Source organism: Passer domesticus, chromosome 2 (assembly GCF_036417665.1).
Source record: "Passer domesticus isolate bPasDom1 chromosome 2, bPasDom1.hap1, whole genome shotgun sequence".
NCBI lineage: Eukaryota > Metazoa > Chordata > Aves > Passeriformes > Passeridae > Passer > Passer domesticus.
This window is the reverse complement of record NC_087475.1, coordinates 43,926,192-43,948,122: the sequence shown is the minus strand read 5'-3', so window position 1 is coordinate 43,948,122 and position 21,931 is coordinate 43,926,192. Positions and strand designations below refer to the sequence as shown.

Below are 21,931 nucleotides of genomic sequence, written 5' to 3'. Positions count from 1 at the left end.
CTTATCACTCTACTGTGCCTGAACTGAACTTGTTTCTTCACAAGTTTGTGGGTTTGAATCTATATTTCAGTATTCAGTTTAACTAGAGGAAATCTAATATGTTCCTGTAAAATAGGATGTCCCAGTACCTTGTTAAAAATAGTAATTTAAACTCTTGCCAGTAACTGATATTAAGGTTAACCACCTCCTCAGGAATTGCATTAAGCTTGAGGATGATTGATACAACTAAACCAAATTTGAGTAAAGTAATTTAACATGCAGCAGATGATATTCACAGATGGGATTTCCCACTTGTGTCACTTTGGGGATAGAGCAAGTGTTACAAAAAAAAAAAAATCATACATTTTTTTACATACTTACTATAGGAACTCCCCTAAAGAACACTGAAACTGACAGGAATTTTGTTTCAATACATTTAATCAATGCTTTTTGTGATAGAGGCAACCTTTCTGAGAAAATCAGAATTTGATCCAATTTAATTTATGCCCTTTTTTGGATAGTAATTTGTCAAAACTATAGACAAGCATTGAAAACATATTGATTTAGCTGCCTTCTTTGATTACTTTTTTCAATCAACCTGTTCACCCTTGTCACACGCTAATGAGCGACTGTTCTACTTAAACTCTTAGCAGATCATCTATAAGCAAAATTAAGAACTAAAATTACATAGTTCAGAGAAAATGTGTTCAAAACACAAACTCACATGTTATTCTAGGTGTGTAAGTTAATATATGGAAAAATATAAAACTCATTGACTTTCAGTGTTCTTATGTTAAGGCTGTGAATAAAAATATGACCTGGGAATTTGTATCATGAAACCCAAAATACAAAGGTAATAAATATTAATTCTTCTTATTTAAGTAAATACAATTGCCTATGTGAGTAGCAACAGAAGATCAGGATTCCAGTGTTCACAGTATTCAATAAATACAGGAGAAAATACATGGCATAGTCCCATTCCCCAGAAACCAGAATAAAAGCACACCTCACAGCTTCATAATTTTGAGTATTTACAGTTTTATCAACAACACTGTTGGTATTGGATACTTTTGTTTTAAAAACCACATATGTAAGACAAGGACATTGACAATAACATTGTAATATATCCTAACAAAAAGAAGCATATACATCCCTTCTTGCCTGACAGCTGAAATCTACATGTTCCCAAAAACTTACTAAGACTCGTTCACTCTATAGGTTATGCATCCCTCAGGCTTCCCATAAAAATGTTCCAGAGAACATGATTAAGATTTACCTTTAAGATAATCTACATTTTTTTCAGCAACAGTTGGTTCGGTTTTGTTTTTTAAATAATTTACACACTTCAATTTGCAATGGTAATACTGAAACAAGGTACCAAACAGTTGAAAACTACCTTACCATTATGATCAGCCATCTATGGGCAGAAGCAGATCATTCATTAATTCTTGGCAGCCACTCTTTTGTTCATATTCCAGATAAGGTTACACTACTGCACCTGATTTGACTTTAAAATAATGCTACAGAGTTGTATCTTCCTTCTATCTGAAATAGACTGAAATACTGAGACTGCTTTACATTAAAAGTTATGCAATTGCTCTTCAAGCATCTGAAGAACTTTATTATACCACCCTATGAACTCTAGAGCTTGCTTTTCCACACCTATCAGTGCTTTGTACAGCAGGACAAGTATTTGAATTTTTCAGTGACAGAATATATGGAGTTTGATTTCCAACTGAATTTCCCAGTTTTATGACAAATGAGGTTTCACTAAAATCAGTGAGATCCAATTGCAACTCAAAATAGCTCTTTGCTGGCACAGTGTCATTTGGAAAGGGAGGTATAGAGAGTAGATGACCTGGTTTTAGCTATACTCACCTCTGAGGGGAAGCAATAAGGGTGAATTGAGTATTCCCAGCATATGTAACTCAGAACTTGAACTGAAAATGAGGTGTGTTATATTTTACACGCTTGACTGTGAACTGCACCTGCTCAGGTACAAGTGCAATTTTGCTTAGTACAGAAGGTAGGCGTTTGGGGAAGAAAAATTTGGTTTAGACCCATGTCAGCTAAATCCATGCACATATCTGAGCTACCATCCTAGCTATTATAACTAACTCCCTAGAACTCAAATGTCTCCCAGTCTGATTCTCTTGCATACAGCCAAGAGACTTCTTTTATAAAAAAAAATATACAGATAATAATATACAGATTATCCTTCTTTTCAATGACCAAAGCAGAAATCTATCAAGTTAAAATGTGGTGTGTGCAATTGGAAGATAACATCTATAAATATTAATTTTATCTCATAGAATATTACTGTGTTTATGGTAAATAAAAATTGAGGGAAAATAAAAAAGACTTACGTACAAAAGAAAAAGGGATTAAAGTTATCATTAAAGACAACAGAATGAGAATGAATTAGCAAATGCTTTCAGTGTACTGTCTTCATAGCAATAAGAGAAGACATGTTCATTTGAGTGAGGAGCTCATTCTGCAGCCTGAACGATGTGAGGGGTATTCAGTAACCTTTTTGGGCAATGGTGTGAAACTGGCACCAGTAACAGACAGTACCGCACTGTGCCATTGCAGCTGGGTAGGAATCCAAGTGCTAGCTTTTTGAAAACCTAACAAAGATTCCTTTGGAGTCTTTACATTTCAATGTAACTGAATTGAAGTACTGACACATTCCAGTTTATCTGTCATCTTTCTGCCAATGCAGAAGCTTAAACAGTAATGGATACTGCATTTTCTCTGGGTAGTTGTTTAGAAAACATTAAGATTTTCACTAATTTTGGGGTTTAATAATTACTGTATTAACCAAATATGTTACAATAAAGAACTGCTTTAAAAAAAAATCATAATCCACAATAAAATTCTGTGTGTACTATACCTATAAAGAACCAACGATATTAAAAAATTTCCCCTCTCCTTAACTATATCATAAAGAATTTACTGTAAACAATTGAAAAATTGTTCTTCTGATAATTTTCCCAAAATAGAGAAAAAAATCAAAAAGACCATTTTATAAATAAATTGTGGAAAATATACATATTAAGGACAAGATTGCAACACCCTTACTCACTCTGAATAGTAATGTTGATCATAACTGGTTCCACTGTTGTCAAAGGGATTGCTCATGAAAAGAAAGCAGTTTTTATATCAGGAAGAAAAATCTAGGTCTAGGAAAGTAATAAGGTTGTGTGATTAAAAAATATACACAGATAAATATCATGGTGACATTTACTGTTTTCTACAAGCTGAATCATAAAAAGCTCCTTCTGTAGGCAACCAAGAAATATTGTGACCAAACAAGATATTTAGAGAAAAGAAAATGTGTCATATACTTACCAAAGACAACACACACACTCTATTTTGTTTTGTTGCATCGCAAAAGGAGTGCACAAGTACAACTACTGGGGAGCTGGAACCCAAAACACAGACAAATGCTCTTAATATTTTAGTCACAGCAACATCTACATTATATCTCTTACACACCTACCTGTCTTCATTTTTTAAATGATGATGTCATCACTTATCAACTCTCAAATATTATGTTGCCACTACTGCTATATTCCCTGTTCCAGAAATTGGATTTAGGATGATTTCTCTATCCACTCAAAAGCCAAAATAATTTTAGAAGTGCACAGGGCTGCACTTCTAAGGTTTGCAGCTTCACAAATTTCAAAACTCAGAGGGATCTAATCTTATTTTCAAGCAATTTCAAGTGCGATTACAATTCTACCTAAATATTTAAAACTGATTCACTGCAAATTGAACCTGTTCCAGCAAAGTCTCAGTTTAGAGAAAGTAGATAACAGTTGTAAAAATACCCCAATCCTATGCAAATTCTTTGTGTGGTCCAAATATAAAAGCAAGATCTTTCTTCCTGGAGATCGATGACTGTGATTTTTCAAGTCTATCAGATTTTCCTACAGTTTGTCAGCAATTTGACCAAATTTTTCTTTGGAGAACACCTTTTCTAAATAAGAGTTAGATAACTGACCACCTATTCTGTCTGCCTGTTTTATTCTGGAATCTTCCCTAGACAACTAGAGAAAATCCTAGTGGGCCAGAATTTTCAAGGAATTTATTCTTAAAGAAAAGAATCAATTTTGATCTTACTGTAAAACCAAGCAGAACAATATATTTCATGAAAATGCAAAATCTGTCCAATAGGACAGATGAGATACATGTAGAAAATGTTGATATCTTTCCAGTCTTGCTCTCCATCTAGCAAATTTCAGTGGGGTTTTTTTTTGGTTGCAAAAAAAAACACTTCATTAGAGGCCTTCATCTCGAGGAAAATCTCTTGGTCACTGTCCTGAGTTTGGCAACTCATGGCAATTCATCTGTTCCTGCCTTAGGGATCACCCCTATGTGTTTTCTTTCACTTCTCTCTGCTGTAAAACTATACAGTGAAAGTTTCCCACCAAAGCCTACCCTGAGCTGTTGGGTGACATTTTAGGACGGTGTTCCCTGGCACACCACCTTGAATTTACACAGCCTGCTCCAACTGGAAAAAGCAAACAAGCACACTGGCTTTTCTGGACACCCACAGAAATTTCTTGGACACAACATAGAATACATGTCCTGATTCTGGATTTTCTTTGGTGGTTTTTGGTGGGGTTTTTTTTTGTTGTTGTTGTTGTTTTTTGGTTTTTTGGGGGTTTTTTTGAGAGGAAGTATCAGATTATCTTTAATTTTATTTGGCTTTCATTTCAATACCTAGGGGTTTTTTCCCATTTTATATTTCCCCAGGCATTTTTCCTGAATCCCTAATTTACTTTGGTTTAGCAGAACTTGCTTCTATTTTGTTAAAACCACTCCTATCAATTTTGCTATCCCTTCTGTGAGCTCAGTAGCCATAAACAAATCACAAAACATAAATTGTTTCCATTCAGAACAGAAACTGATTAATCACTTATTTGGTGTAATTTTATATTTTTTTTTCTTTAAGGGGTGTACACAGTAATCCTCCCCAGAGTTAGAGTCACAACTATTAGCATTTCACATAAATGCTCACTTTCTTCAACTTTTACTCAATGACAGGTGCACAGAGGTTTATCACAGATTATCTGATTATCACAGAGGTTATGTCATGCTTTGTTACTTCCTTCTTTTTTGCTCTTAGGGATTTCTCTCTTTCTGAAGATGTAGTTCAGTGACAGGTATGAGCCAGCTGTTGCAACAGGAGGTGGCTGTGGACACCAAGCCCTTCTCCTCATTGTCTGCCTGCATATCCAGCTGTGCAGGTCACATTTCTCCCCTGCTATGTCTAGCTCTTCCTGGAAATGCCCTTTTGATTGATTTCACCCTCTGAAAGACCTGAAAACGAAAGTTTTCTTTATCATGTTAATTTTCTGTTCATTAATCAAACAACCTGTTCAGCATGTCTGAAAAGTGCTAGAGTGGATGCAGAGGGGGACCAGCGGGATGGGCATAGGAGGAGCAGAACCATCTCAGCACTTAGGTGGCAGCAGGCTTTTGCATTAGCCATTTTGTTGATCTGTACCTACCTACACATGCAGCACTTCACTAGAACAAGATTCCTAATCTCTACATCTGCTTTATTTACATTTCTGTCAGATAACCTCACATTTGTGTCCATTTGGGGTACTGACATGTAGGTATGTTTGAGCTGTGGACTCTTGTTTTACTGTTGGGAGGTAGTTATAAGGGATTCTAAAAGGCCTTTAAAATTTAAATGAAGAGTAAAGACTTCACTGATATGCCTCATTCAGTGCATATTAACATATTCAAAATTTGTTAAAATTTTGTCAAAATTTGTGTTCTGACTGATAAGGCAAATACATAGCATATGCTATATATTTTTCTTTATAACAGCCCACCACCAACAAAAAAGGGATTCAAATAACTAAAATAGTAACCCCTAAGAAGCACGGAAAGGAATATGAAATGCCAAAAAAGGGATAACAGCACAGACACAAAATGGTATTTGGTGGCAGTATAAAGGATGATTTGCAGAATTCTCTACTTGACCACAGTATGAGATATAGTGCCTCTCCAACTTCCACTGGGAATATTTTATCTCTGACCATGTTTTACAACCTATTCTGGGTTTGGATGTGGTCCCTCGTCTTTTATTCATTTTTGGACCATATTACTCCCTCCTTGCTGTTGTTATTTTCTTTGAGTGCTACTGTTTTTCTTCTGCCAGCTTTAGCTCTTGCTTGATGTTAAAATTTCACTGTTTGTTTCTTCCTATTCAGCAATAAAATACAGCATTTAGTTACTGTATTTGTGCCAGGAATAGGTAGAGAAAGCTAGCAGCAGGCTGCTTTTTTGTCCCCTGAACTCCTGACAAAATGAGGGTTCATCTGCATGCTTTTGAGCTGTCTGCTGTTATGCCATTATGTATAAAACACAAAGAGAATTTTGGCACATTCATCCATTGCTTATACTGTGTCTGGTTGTTTTAGTGTTTTACTGATTTACTTTGTCATGAACAGGGTAACACTACAAAAATAAAGTAGATCTCAATAACCAGAAAGCCAGTGTTTTCTTGGGGTTTTTTGTTTTTGTTTAACATACTGTATTTTCTTTTTCTTTTCTACTTATTTAAAGCAGAAAGAATAGCTGGACTTGCTACTAGCACTGCTCACTTCTCATTTAATAGGTGATATCATTCATGACATAAATTTAGAGGCATCATGTTAGGACTATAGTCAAACACAGCAGGAATGCAAGTTCCTTATTCACAGAGTAAAATGGCTGTAACCTACAATTACTCCTGTCCTAAGAGATTTATACTTCTCTTAAGTGTATACACGCAAATTTGAACAACTACACTCTTAACTGGGCCCTTCCCTCCAAGTTAGCTGTGTCAGTCTGTACTTACCACTGTTAGAGACAAAATGTGTCTTTGCCTACTCCTTTGTTAATCAGATTTTAAATCCTTTTTTACAATTACATGTCCAGATCTTGTCCCATTATGGTCAGTCTGTAAAGAAAAACTCATTCTTGACATATGGAAGATGAAGTTTGCCTAAGAATAATCACGTCAGGTAGTTTCTGTTCCATACCAGGAGCAAAACATTCCATTTTCTCTTAATTTAATTAGTTTCCATGATGTACTGAGTTTTAGCAATTCCAAATTTGTTTTCACTCTTACAGATTGATTGATACTTACATACTTGGCAGAATATTATCCAAGTAACGTACACAGATATCTGGAACACACTTCATGTAGAATTAACTTTTTTAAAATTCCATCTGTGTTTTTCAAAGTATTTCCTAAATATTAGTTAACTGCGTCTCTTTAAAACTCTGTGAAAAATTAAAACTATTTTACAGTTGAAGAAGCACAGGCCCAGATCATTACAAAAAACTTACAGAAACATAGTCAAGTATTCTGACTATTACAATAGGGGACTTAGTGTAATCAGATTTTTCTTCCCTTCAGCAAGCAAAAAAAGCAGCAACTAATAACAAATCAATGAAAAGAAACTGAACCATTCTGATACATTTTATTTACTGTCTCTGTCTTATGTCACAATAATTTGTAAGTTATTATCTGGCTCTTAGTACTGGAAACAGAATCCCTTGGCAAAATCTGTCTTAAAAAATATCAGAAGTTAGAACATTTTTTATCACTCCTTCTAGGCAATCCTAATGATCCGTCATATGTAATTACCCTAGAAAATTAAGAGTTGATTATTAATCAACATCACTAGATGTAAGTCCAAAAAGCAAAACAGAGGAAGAGGTTGCTGTCTGACCCAATGGGTTTGGGTTTTTTCTTTAAATAAAATACACTTTCAGAATGCTTGACTGATTAATATTCCTTTTAAATGTGCAAAAGGACATTATTCTGAAAGTTTTAACATCTTCATTTCTTTCTAGAGGGAGTTTTAGTAATATGATGAGAGGAAACTAGCTGCCAGTCTCTACCACTATGCAAACACTTTTTCTTTCATATGGTTACAGAAATATATTTAAAATTATTAAGGGTATGAAATAATAATAATCCTTTCTTCTGTATCAAGGTCAAAGTTTTATTAAGGAGTACGGCGATGTTTACTTCCTACCAACAGGAACAAGATCTGATTGAATGACTCCTAAAGGCAAATATGGTATTCCTAATGCACTACAGCAAACATTTAAGGAGTTTAATAATAAGATGTATTGCACAAAGCACATTCAGACTGCTGACCAAACACCAACACCTTGTGCAGAAGATGCAGCACTGCAACAATGCCACACTCTGTCTCTTTCCATAACACATCCAGGATTTCACCACATAGCTCAGCTCCAGTGTTGCCTGCACTTGAAGCACTTTGTGGCTGGACACTACAAGTAGGCGCCAGAAGTCTGAGCACACCACACTAGTGCAGTATTCTGAATTTTGGTGGCAATTTGTAAAACTGACACCCTTCAAACTGGGAATTTTGCATTCCAAGTAACTAAGAGACATCCCGGAGTTCTGGCTTTTTCCATTCTTGCTGCAGTAATTTCTTTGTTTCACAAGTATTTTGTCCACAGAAAGATCTACGGACCTCCCTAGGGTATATATGCTTTACAGTTCAGCCCCTCCACTAATCTTTCAACCTTCAGGTTTTTATCTCAAAGAAACCAGCTAGCAAACTCTTTACTCCACTCTTAACACTTACATATCTGCAGCTTTTATCTGTTTGGTACAGTGAAATCAGGTAGCATTTTTTCTACTGTCTTCCTTGCTTGAGTCTTCTCAAAATCTATAGTCAACAGTGAGTTCATCTTTATCCTTTTGCTATCTCAAAGGAAATGCCCACAGCTTTTCCACTGTCAATGTACACCAAAGCCCAGATGTCTCAATCTGTGCCTTCCCTTTCCATATTTTTTAGCATCAGGTACCCCTGCATTTCTCCTAATCGTATCCAGAAGGCCAAAAATAGCAGTTCAACACTTCCTTTTTAAGAGGGTAAATATACAGTGCTAAGAAATCTATCCCTGAACCCACAGAGTTATCCTGAGGCAAGCTGTGTGACTAACTTAAGAACATTTGCAGACGTGTTGCCATAAAACTGCCATTTCTTCCTCCTTTCACTGCCCCCTCCCATTTTTTCTTACAGCTACACTTCCCAGCTGGTTGAGCTCCCCAGCTGCAGAGCTTATCATCAGCATACTCAGAATCATATCACCAGTTAGGGTGATATGATTCTGAGTATGATATCTGTGATATCACTAAAGTTAGGGGGAAAATATTTCTTTTGCGTAATTCCTCAGGAATCCACACTGGAAGTTTCAGGGGAAGATACTATGAATAAACCTTCTGGGCTGATTTACTGATCTGTCAGATTCTGCTGAAACGAAAGAAGGTTAAAGTCTTCCAATAAAGTATCAGTATTTATTTTTATAGAGAAAAAAGTTAAGCTTATGTGTAGAAATAAGGATATCTCAAGTGTGTTATATGGTTGAAATAGTGTCTCAATTCATATATTTTTCAGTAGGTGCACACAGTATTTTCTAAAAGTGTATATAAAAATATATGAGCTCCAGATGTGCATGAAACCCCTGAGTTTCTACTTAATGTTTTCAAGAAAAGAGTCTATCTTTTTGCTATGGTATACTAGAACAGAAAAAGATTAAGCCAGGTTTAAAATATATGAACAGGGTAATATACAAGTTTTTGACTGAGATGCCTGGAAAAATGGCTATTTTGATACTCTGCTTGTATCAGCTGGTGTATGAAACATACTACCTATCCTGACTGATTAGATTTTCCTATATTCTTTAATCATCACCTTTACAACAGCATCTCTACCTCTAATACATTACACATAATTTTCTGTCTTAGCATTGCTCATTGCTTTGGAAAATTATTTTTGTATTCTGTATTTTAGTTTGTGATCAAATCAGAAAATGCCAATATGAAATTTTAAAGTCTTGATATGGAAAAGTAAAAGTCACATTTCCTACAGTAATTTATGTGAAACATGCTAATATATTTGGGAAATCCTTTTACCTGATATCTTGATGTAAAAGCCCATGTAACCATTGATTATAGGCAAGTATTTATGCATTGAATGTAGTATAACTGACTATTTTTTTAACTCATTTACTTCTTCCAATTTTATAGGATTTTCTTAGTTATATATAATGCTAAACTTAACAACCCTCAAAAAAAATGCAAGTGAATAGAGTGAGCAATTTCACTTTAAATACCTTCTGGAGACTGCCAAATTCACACTTTATAAGTACTGCAAACAGATTGACAATATTTCTTGCAATATATTGCCATCTAGAGGAAAAAAATGTATGTTGCTACAAAATAAAGATGGGGGTTTGGATGCTATTTATAATTCCAACATTTTAGTGTGGAAAACACACACTGTGTTTTTTAGGCAAATTGATGTGTCATATTCACAAAGTCAGCTGGATATAAGCACATAAGCACAAAACATGGAATAAGACATATGTATGCAGTTGTTGAATGCTGTATGTGATCCAATCACACACACAAATATATGTATATGTGTTATATATATGTATGTAAGCCAAACAAATATTATTGGAAATTTCAGTCTGTTGCAACAAATAAAACAGTTTCTAAATAATTCACTTTGTGCATCCCAAACTTGTAACTGAATTTCTAATTAAGGCTAAGTAGCACTCTTTTCAGATAGTGGCACTAAAAATATTAAATTTACTGATTAGATGAATAGAAATAATTGAGATGCACTGCAGGGTAGCTCTGTAGCTACATAGTTGATTGTACCTAGAAATAAATGGGATATATGAGTCTAATACAAATAACTGAGGGCAGTTATTTATATTTATATATTATAATATATAAATATATTAAAATATATTTTATCTATTTATATATTATAATATATAAATATATAAAAATATATTTTATATATTTCTATACTATAATATAAAATATATATAACAAAGAGTACTTTCATGTAATATATAATAAAAATATACTGTATATGTTACTGAAGCAGCTTAGATGTTCAATCCATTTGAACTGTCAAGGTCTCAAAACTAAATTAGGCACTAAATATTTTGCTGAAGCAAGAACTCTATTCTCTGTCATTTTTATCTTAAATAGGACTACTCTGTGGATATTTTAAATGTGAACTAATGATAAAAAATACTTTTTACACATACAATTCCTTTTTATTAAAGGTTTCTAGCTATGTTTCAAATATTAAAATATTACAAAAGAAATACACTCGAATATGCAAGTGAGGGAAATAAAAAATTTCTAAGCCAGTATGAGGTCAATTAGTGCAACTAAACTGACATATAGCAAACTCCATGGCAGGTACTCCTTATCTCAGACTCCTCAAGTGCAGTTAAATACAGCCTGATCTGTGCATGCAAAGCAGTGACCTTAGCTTTTCCAATATGTGGCAAAAAATTATAACTACCTCAAGGAACAGAGAATGTGAATTCCTTCTTTAGAAGAAAAAGAAAATTGCACTGGCATTAAAGGTTCCACAAGGGGATGGGCAAAGTCCTACACCTGAGAAGGAACAGCCCTAGGCACCAAGGACAGGCTGGCGGCCACATAGATGGAAACAACCTGAGCGTCCTGCTGGACACCAAACTGAACATGAGAGATGTGCCACTGTGGCAAAGAGGGTTATCAGTGAGCAGGGATGCATCAAGGGTAGTGCTACCAGCAGGTCAAGGGAGGTGGTTCTTCCCCTCCACTCAGTGCTGGTGAGGCCATACCTGCGTACTGCATCCAGTTTTGGGCTCCTCACTAGAAGGGACACATGGATGTGCTGGAGGGAGTCCCACAAACAGCCACAAAGCTGATGATGGACTGGAGAATCTTTCTTATTAGGAAAGGCTGAGACAACTGGGACTGTTTGGTGTGGAGACCTGTCAGGGGGTAACTCATCAGTGTGTACAAATACCTGAAGGAAGGGTGCAAAGAAAACAGAGCCAGGCTCTTCTCAGTCATTCCCAGTGACAGGACCAGAGGCAACATGTGGAAAGTGAAACACAGGAGTTTCCCTCAGAACATCAGGAAACACTTTTTCACTGTGAAGGTGACCAAGGACCAGCACAGATTGCTCAGAGAGGCTGTGGAATCTCCATCCTTAGAAATATTTCAAGAAGCCCATCTGGACACTTAGCTGATAAACCTGCCACAGGTGGCACTGTTTGAACAAACAGGTTGGACCAGCTGGCATACAGAGGTTCTGTCCAAACTCAGCCATTCTGTGATTCTGTGATATGAATACATATAGCTGGTATTCAGACACTTCAAGATAGGAAAAATATATATATAGACAACCAGTGCACAGAGTGGGGGGTACTCCATCCTCCACTATTTTATTATTGTCTTTGTATATCCCTCAGAGGAGATGGAAGTGAAGAATTTGCTAATTTTCACTTCTGGTTTCTTTCTGAGACATACTTTATACTTATATACTCTAAATTTACTAAATTCATTTTTCACTGAAGCAAAGCAAAACAAGCATATAACTTTATATTTTGTCAGGAAATAAAGGAAATCATGCATTCACAGCAAGGAACTTCCCTGAAGGTCATTTTTCTCCTGAAAAATAGAACTGATGTCTTCCTGTAGATTGCTTCCTTGCATTGGAAAGTGACATGAAAATTAAAAATCAGGTCAAAAACAAGTGTGGGTCCGGTTATTTCAGCAGGAGATTAAGTGAATAAATTTTTAATTAAAACACTTAGACACATCCAAAATTAAGGAAAAGAAAAATTTGCCTTTTTTGGCAGGAGTGCTGCATTTGGAATTTGGATGGCCTCTGGAAATCAAATTATTCCAGTTGTGTTTTGTTTGTTTTTCTTAAAGCTGTTATTTTTGTAAGATAATCAGTAGCAACGTAGGTAATAATATGACAATAGTACCTATAACACAGACTTAAGTAATTCTGTCATTATCTGTTTGCATTATACATTAATGTTAGCAAAATAAAAAAAATAAATATTAATACTCTAATTTTATTCTGTTTTCACTTTTAATTGAGAGTCAGGTAAATCAAATCTCATGTTTAGTTATCTAAAAATATATCAAACATGACATTTAGTGGGAGTTTCACTGAAAAAACCTTGAAGCTAATAGTATAGCAAATAAATAATATACTGCAAGAAAATGTCATAAAGAAAATGACAAATGAAACTGGAAAACTAGTTTTTTTATACAATATGCAGAGACTTACTGGCTGGTAATTAATATGTATAATAAATATAAACTTTTTTAAAAAGCCAGCAGTCTACAAGACTAACAAAAAGTACAATTTCTCTGAAATCAATTGTTCTAATTATCAAATTTTGTATGTATTTAGATGTATTAGATGTAGCTTCTGTTACAATTCTATGGACACAATTGACTGCAGCACCTATCTAAACTAAAAGACAAGAAAGTAAACATTCATAAATGCTTGATAATAGTTTGTTATCTTGCCTACAAATGCTTTGGCATTGCTGGGAGCCATTTTAAACATGCCCTGATAGGAGATTTAAAAATACTGAAATTGCCAGATTTTTTTTTCCCCCCAGAATTTTGTCACCCTGTTTAGAAATTAGGGTGATGTACAGTCAGTTCCTACTGCATCTACCATCAATACACTGAAATTTGTTAAAAACAACATAGAATTTGTTTTGATTGCTGTAATTTGTTCCCTTGAACAGAAACATGAAAAAAACAACTGGTTTACACTCCAATACTGAGTGAATCTAATATCAATGATTGGCTACTCTTGGTAATACCCATTACTTTAATACTACTGGGTTTTTTCATAAAAAACAAACCACAGCCATTAAAAGCATCACTTTGCCAAATTTAAATAATCATTGCTTACAAAGCATATTCTGACAGTCAAACCCAAGGCTTTCAGAAGTTACTTTTGGCTGTAGTGATGTGGCTGTTCAGTCCTGAAACTGAGATGCTGTAACTGGGTCTAACTAAATCCATTTCAGAATGGATTGTGAAAATCAGGGTCCCATCTACAGGCAAGCAATCACATATATGGAAAGGATGAGGACAAGCACAAGGCTTGAAAAACTAGTATGTAGACAAAGTGTACATGCCTGAAAGCAAAGGTGCATATAGATGTATGTAGCCTGTGACAGAAGTACATTGAGTGTAAATGCAAGTTCAAGCCTCATCTCTGAACCTGCATCCCTTTACAAAGCCTCCTAAGGAACTTCTTACTTCCTCATCAGTTATTTTAGTGATTTGGAAAAAACAAGAGAGCTAGCATGTTTTATATATATTTTTAAAAAGCAAACTCATTATATTCCATATATTTCTTTTTTTCTAACGCATCTAAAATAGGATGGAGGCAATTTGGGGTTTTTTAAGTTAATGCCAACTATTATAATAATTAGTCATTTAATAATGAATAACTAGCTATAACAGAGGGTGCCAGTAAAAGAAATGACAGCCAAGAACATAAAATATTTTTCTAGGAAAAACTTTCTTTCCAAGAGTCCTAAATGACTCATGATGTATTATTCCCTCAAAGGCCTATATTTCACTACAAGCTATTTTCCCCTTGCAGCTGTCCCTGCACAATCTTCCTTAAAGTGCTTCGTGGCAACCTATATTTGGTTCCTTGGCTTCTTTTCTGTATAATTTCTATACTGTGTTTGCCACCTTCCATTTGCACAGGCACCGAGTCCCTGGTACGATATTTGCTACAAAATTCCACCTGCACTGCTGCCATCACCACGCATCAGCAATTAGGGACTGTCTGCTTCAAACTTATTAGAATCAATTGACCATAGTAGTCATTTTTCCTAGTAGAAAAACAATTTCCTTCTCCTTTGAATTTGGAACAAAAAATGCATCAGTTTAATCTGAAACCTTGTTTTAGTTCAATTGAAGACACTGCAGACACTGCACTGAAGTATTTGCTCTAGTAAAGGCACACAGGAGAGATCCACCCACTTCCTCTGATACTACAATCATGTTTAAAACAAACCCAAACTCCAAAGCTGTGTTACTCACTGGAGATAACACTGAAGTCCATTTTGCAGCTACATTTTAGTATTTTGCCACCTGTTGTCATTACAAGCATGAGTATTGATTTCTTCAGAAAAAAATTATATTAATTTCATATTCAACATGGAAGGGTGAAAGAGCAGTATCTTCTAGACAGACAAATATATTAAAAATTACTGTTTATTTTTATTATTATTTTATTTAATACTATATTAAGCACATTATTTAAATTAACAAGAGAAAAGCTGATTTCAATACTAGAACTGAGCTCATTCTTATTGTTACTTCCATGTTAATTGGCATTTCTGTGCACCATGAGAACTGCAGGTGACTGAGATCCTATTGAGTGAAAGAAAACATAGGACTAAATTATCTCTCTTTAATTGTCACATACAAAAAATATCCAATTAAAGGAGACCATATCAGAAATATCAGTTAACATTTTAAGTAAACTTGAACACTTAATGGAAGCTCTTTACTTCTTAAAGAAAATTTAAATTGCCAGTTTTAACAGTTAAATCTAATAATGTCTTCTTTGGCCATTGCTAGAGTCTGAGCATCTAGCCATATTTCCAAGGAAAAATCAGTAAATAGTATGGTAAATTAAATAATTAGTATTTATTTTAGTCTTAAGATAGCCAAAACCGCTGAAAAATACTATCATGTAAATTTTATAGAAACAAAAGCCACCACAGCTTGTTATCCAGTTCCCAGATACCCATTGCTGGGCAAGTCTCAGTGAGCACATTTCAGTAGCTTCTGTCCTTACTCCTTTTTGGTCAAGGCTGAAGTCAGGACATGCCAGAATGAGCTCCTTGTTTGCAAACTGCAGGTGTGGAGAGACACAGTCCTTCATTATTGCAATTCTATGTGTCTCTGTAATTTATACAAATTTATGGAAGGAAATAAAGCAGTGCTCTGGTATCTGGGGTTTAGTTTTTTCAGGTAGATTCCAGATTGTCAAAATTCTGGAGTTTTACGAGTATTAATATTTTACACATTTGTACATACTGCATAACATGTACAGCTTAAAAAGAACATGCAATCTAAAGAACTTTGCATATACCTGTAATACAGTGGAAGATATAGATCTTTCTTTTTTGATACATTTTGCATTCTTAAAAAAAACTTTTTTTTTTTGTACATTTTTAAACTTATGAAGTGCTAGAGTTTGGAGGGTTTTGAGGTAGCCACCATCATATAAGATTGCCATTGCTTCCAAGTAGAATTGGAAAGGTTCAGAGAAATTACAAAGATCCCAATTTGTAACAGAATATTTCCACTTTGTAAAATAATCTAACTTTCTAACTTTTTTTTTCAATCCTAAGAGCAGTAACACAAACTTTTACAAATTCTAAGTTTAATGAAAATCTAGGAGAGAAGCAGGAGGGGAGCAGTTTCCAAAGTGAAACACTAGTGTGCATGGTTCCTGGGCATTCTTCCTTCCTGAGTCAAAATTAAAAGTCCTTTTACGCAGTCTCTCAAACCATTCCAGGTCTGCCTGAAAAATAAAGAATCTAATTCCTAAATTACCAAAGAGATAAAGATGCCAGATTCTCACTGTTATATACCTGGTGTGTGTGTGTCTCTGTGTGTGTAGGATGTTCCACATGGCAGGACACCCGCTATGAAACTACTTACTGAAGCATTACCAACTTACTTTTATCTCGAGCATGTTCAGATCAAGAGGCAGAACCCACCCCCTTTTTTCTTCTGGTTTCCTGTTATTGTTGCTGCAGCTGTATATTTTTTCTTCCATTGCACTTTGTGCCTTCAATAAAGAGCAAAGCTGTGACTCTTGCCTTAAAATTCTGTCAAAATTGTGAATGCTGGTTTTGAATTACTTTGCTACCTGAAGATTGTTGTCAAAGTGACTGTTTCTTCTTAGGAAATGAGGTAAGAATATATCTGTTCTACCTACATCATGTTCAGATTCCCGAAGTTCCAGACATCTCTCTTGGTTTAACAAGTTGAATTTGAAGTGATTGATGAAAAAGCAAGGTGATGATAAAATATTTAATCCTTCTCAAAGTATTTAAAACATCTTTCCTCAAAGTTTTTAACCACAACAGGTTAAAGATTTTTTTCTCCTGAGGATTTTTTTTCACCTTACTGTAGAACCACGGAAATGTGGGGAGGTTGCTAATATCCATAGGAGATTGCTCTCATTTTCACTGTATTTACTGACAATTTTTTCTGGAAGATAAAAAAATGTTAGTTTTAAAGCAAACAAAACAAGCATTTGTAGTATTTTGCCTGCTACACAGTTTTTTCAAGCAAGATGGTTACATTTCCTTCTAGACTGTTCTGCTCTACCATAATCTTGATAATTCCATATTCTTCCGTTTATAATGCAGATGTCTAAAATGGTCAACAACTGAAAAATCATATTTTTTTTCTTTCCCTGCATAGTTGGAAATACATGTCTCATTTTTCACAGCTAAAAGATCCATCTGCAAGCACACATCCATGCACAAATACATACATATATTGTATAAATGAGAACATAATTAACATTTAAATTTTAATCACTGTAAGAAAAGATTTGTGATATACTTTTTTGGGGAGGGCAAGGGGGGGTTGTTGGTTGGTTGGTTGGTTTGGTTTAGTTCTTTGGGTTTGGTCTTGTTTTTTGGGGTTTTTTTTGTTTGTCTGTTTGGGGTTTTTGTTTGTTTGTTTGTTTGTTTGGGGTTTTCTTGCTTTAATACTTTCTTTGAATATCATCCTACACAGAGCTTTTTACTAATCTCAAATTAAGTAGAAGTAATTTGCTGTGGAATAAAGTACTCCAGCTTCACGATCGGTTGAAAATAATTTCAAAAGGAGATGAGTAGTACTTTTTAGGGAAAAAGCATTACTATGTATTTCCTAAGTGATCAGGAACGTGGGATTTAGAAATGCAGTAACATTTGGAGTCTAACGTAAAAAACATACCACCTCCTGTTTGGTTACAGCTGAGCACTCAAAATCATTTTTTTATCATTCCTTCAACAGCTATGATTTTGCTTCCCTTCCAGATTATTCACCCAAGGGAAAAACTACAACCCTTTTTAAACTTGGTCTTCTTCTTCAAATGCTACCTTCCTCTAAAGCAGACAAACCCATTGCAATCACAATCCCTCTTCTCATTTTACATTAGCCTGCATCCACGTTAACAAGCACAGTATGAGAAGGAATAATTTTTTGTTGTAGGATGTATTATAGTATTCTGAAATTCAAATCCCATTAATGTGAACCTCCAGTTCACAAGATGAGGCTGTTCTGTATAGTACCTGTGCAGCTGATACTTTGTTAGGTGTATAACAGGAGGTTGCTATAGCTGATACGGGAAAAACTGACTGAGTTAAGAATATTGAACCATGAGAGGATCTGAACAGGTTGTTCTCTGGCAGGCAGCTGCCTCTGGATCATGTTCAAACTGCCCAGACTAGGCTCTGAATTTTCACTTTTGCAGGATAAGGACAGTCAGCTAAACCTAGCAACCTGATTCTTAGCACATGAATTAGAAGCCTGTATTCTGAATATAACCAGTAGAAAAAACTAACACAACTGGTTCTTGAAGAGGCTTTGGTTGAAATGTATCACCCACTATAACAAAATATGCATGGTTTGTTAACATCAGAAGCTGGGATGACTGAGACATCTTTCTCTTTTCCTCACAAGCCATTTTTCCTAAATGTTTCTCTTCTACCTGCTGCTACATTAAACACTCATCAGAGTTAAAAACATTAATCTTAGCTCTTTACCAGTCTATCAATGAAGAAAACGCTACAGCTTCCTTCTAAGACATCTCTGTGATCCTACAAAGAGTAATTTGGTGTCTTCATTCTCTCTGCTAAACAGGACTGAAAAAACACTATTAGCCCAGAGGTAAAGACTGTATGCCTCAATGTCTCTGCAGAAGGATGGAGTCACCCCACAGTGAATCTCCCAAAGGTCAGCAGGTGATGTTGGGAGAGAAGTGTGACCAAAATAGGTCCTGACCCCCAGGCTTCACAGCACTTCTCTTTGTTCAGGAGGCAAAATCCTCTTCCCAGGGTGCAGTGTGGGAAAAGCAGGAGCACTGGTGGAGAAGATGCTCATGTTTAGAGGACTTACCTGGGAAATGAGGGGCCTGAGATGCTGGCCAGTACCTGACCCTTCAGAAGGGATTTCAAGCAGTAACTCTGTTTTTCTGGAAACTGCCTTTAGAGCAAGTACAGCAAGGCTGCTAGGTCACCCCACAAGAAACAGTACCATGAACTCAGAAAGAGAAGGGGCAGCTTTGTTCTCCTGTTTCTGCAGGAAAGCAGAAGCCCTGGGGTCTGCTCACTATAACTGAAAGGAGCAAGTAGGTTGTGACTGGTAAAAAAACAGGGTAAGTGGCAGCAGTGGGAGGTGGCATGAGAAATGTGAGCCAGGGGGCTCCAGGGAGCACAGAGCAGATTGTGGTAGTTACTACACAGCTCCAGGGGTTGGAGTGAGAGGGTGAGTTCTGGCTTCCCTGAGTTGCCAGGTGGTGATGGAGTATTGCTTCCCACAGCAAAGGGTGATAAGAGAAGCTGTGCCCCCACAGACAGTGAAAGCTTTTCCTTCCCCAACCTGAAGCTTGAGAAAGATCCGTAAGCTCTTTCCCACCACATCAGCAGATTGCATAGAAATTAAACAAATCATGAAGAGCCTTTATTCCAGTTGCTCTCAAGGGCTTATCAAAAAAAAGGAGGAACCATAACCCTAATCAGTAAGTACACACAAACTAGATACCGACCAAAGTTATAAATCTTGTTTACTTTCTTGAAAACTACCTTTTCCTCTAAATTGCATACATAGATTTCTGGATTAAAAAGAGATTTAAATAACTGTATGTAGTAGGGCAATTCTGTGACTTCCCTATTACAGAGGAATAAGATATCATAAAACACCTCCTACTCGCCGGCTGGAAGAAGAAGAATACGTGAGGCAATTTTCCCCTTTCCCATGCATGTGGGCAGAGGGTGGGCTGGCAAGGGGAAAAAATAGGAGAAAGACTGATTGATACACTACTGAAAAGGCAAAATAGACTAAACAGGACTGAAAAAACACTATTAGCCCAGAGGTAAAGACAGACCAGTCTGCCTAGCGAATAATAGCAAGAACAGAAGTGGTCCATTGGATATTTCTTATCAGACAGTTATCAGAAGCTTTACTTAAAACTTGAGTTTCTTAAATAAAATTTAAAAAAAAAAAACTTAAATTAATCTAAGAATTATAAACGAGTTAACAATTACTCAATTAGTAATTAACAATTAACAGCCACTCCAAAAAGAAAAAATTGCAACAACTGAAGCAATATACAACAAGGACAAAATTACTCCAACACTTCCTTAAAAATCATTTTGGTTTCCAAAATTAATGTTCATTTGAGTAGAGTACTATACTGTAACACTGACGTTAGGCAGGATTTGTGCTGACTGATTGATGCCATCTGTTCACGACTCGGATGTTACTTTCTCTAGCTTTCAAATAGGGGGAAAAAAGCAAAACTAGCTCTTCCCATTCTCATTTAAGGTGTTTAGTGAATTTAGTAGAATTTTCAGCATTTACTGCACCGTTTATTTGAAAAAAAAAAAAAAAAAAATAGCACTGGTACCACAACGTTCAGTCACGGTTTAGCAAAAAGGACTCTCTGCAAGTTATCCGTGCTATAAAGAGAAGGAAGCATTGTAATTAGCAAGTGTTTTGCTAACAGCTAGAAATGTACATCCACTCCGTAGGCTTGTCGGAACATAAATTGCTTTTTTTTCTCCCGACATCTGGTATCCATAAAAAAAAAAAAAAAAAGGGGGGGGGGGGACACGACTACGGGGGACGGGACGACCTAGCAACCAAACTTTACATATAGCATCTTAAAGAGGCAGCACACAATGGATCACTCCCTTCCTTAAGTACTGGGAACCCTCTTCCTGAAACAAACGGAATGAGCAGAGCCGGGGGTATCGGGAGTGCCAACCAACTCAGATGTAAACCCGCTGTGGGTTACCAATCTGTTGTCAGCAGTGTGAGCCTGAGATTATTGACACTCACAAATTGCAGGCAAAATTCCTTGCTGGTTTAACTCCTTTGGTTTCATCTGATTAGCCCGACTTCCTTGGAGCCCGGTCTCCTGCGGAAAGCCGGGCGCCCTCGCAGCCCGTCCCTCAGCGGGATGGGGAGCCGCTCCTCCCCGCACCCGGGCAGAGGCAGGGCAGGGCCGGGCAGGGCAGGGCAGGGCTGTCCCGTCCCGCCGGCTGTCCCTCACCGCCCCGGGGAGGAGCCGCCCGGCCGCCCCGGCCCTGTCCCGGCCCCGTCCCGGCCCCGTCCCGGCCCCGTCCCGGCCCCGTCCCGGCCCTGTCCCGGCCCCGTCCCGGCCCTGTCCCGCTGCCGGGGCTGCGCGGGCCCGTCCCGCGGCCGCTGGGGGGCGCTGGGGCGCTCGGCGCGGCGGCGGCCGCGGGAGGGGCTCGGTCGGTGCCGGCGGCTCCCGTCAGGGCCGAGGGGCGGGAGTGTCCCGGGAGGAGGCGAGCCGAGGGGAGCTGTGGTTAGCGGGAACCGGGCGGCGACTCCCGGTCCCCGTTCCTGGCGAGTGGCAGCCGGGGGAGGCCGAGAGCGAGCTCAGCGCCTGCCTGTGCCCGTGCCGGCGCTGTGGCCGCTGCTGCGCGCTCCGACACCGCGCTGCTGTGCCGGGAACAAAGAGCTCCTTGCCGGCACTCAGAGGTGTCCCGGCCGCTATTGCGGCTGCAGAAACACCTTGTCGCGCTTGGGTCCCGGCCAGAAAGCTGCCAGGAGTGGTGGGGCTGGCAGTGACTTGCTGCGAGGAAGGACCAAGGTCTGCACCCGCTATGGCATCAAGCTGCCCCGGGCTGGCACCAAGGAAGCACCAGGCGGAGGCCGTGGCGCGGGTGCAGAGCATCCTGTCACTGGCCCATCGCTTGCAAAAAGGGTGGCCAAGAGACTGAGGAAAATCACAATGCCCCTCTTCAGGACGCTGGGAGCTGGCAGATGACAGGGAGT

The 21,931-nt window shown here is 37.4% G+C and overlaps 1 long non-coding RNA gene across 1 annotated transcript; it reads right to left on the bottom strand.

Annotated features, from left to right (window-relative positions):
• Positions 1–2,308: 2,308 nt before the first annotated feature.
• On the bottom strand, positions 2,309–21,074 carry LOC135293850 (uncharacterized). The gene is made up of 3 exons (XR_010355939.1): positions 20,969–21,074; positions 6,842–6,943; positions 2,309–3,403 (listed from the first exon to the last, which is right to left on the bottom strand). It is a non-coding gene; the product is annotated as an uncharacterized LOC135293850 (long non-coding RNA).
• Positions 21,075–21,931: the final 857 nt, after the last annotated feature.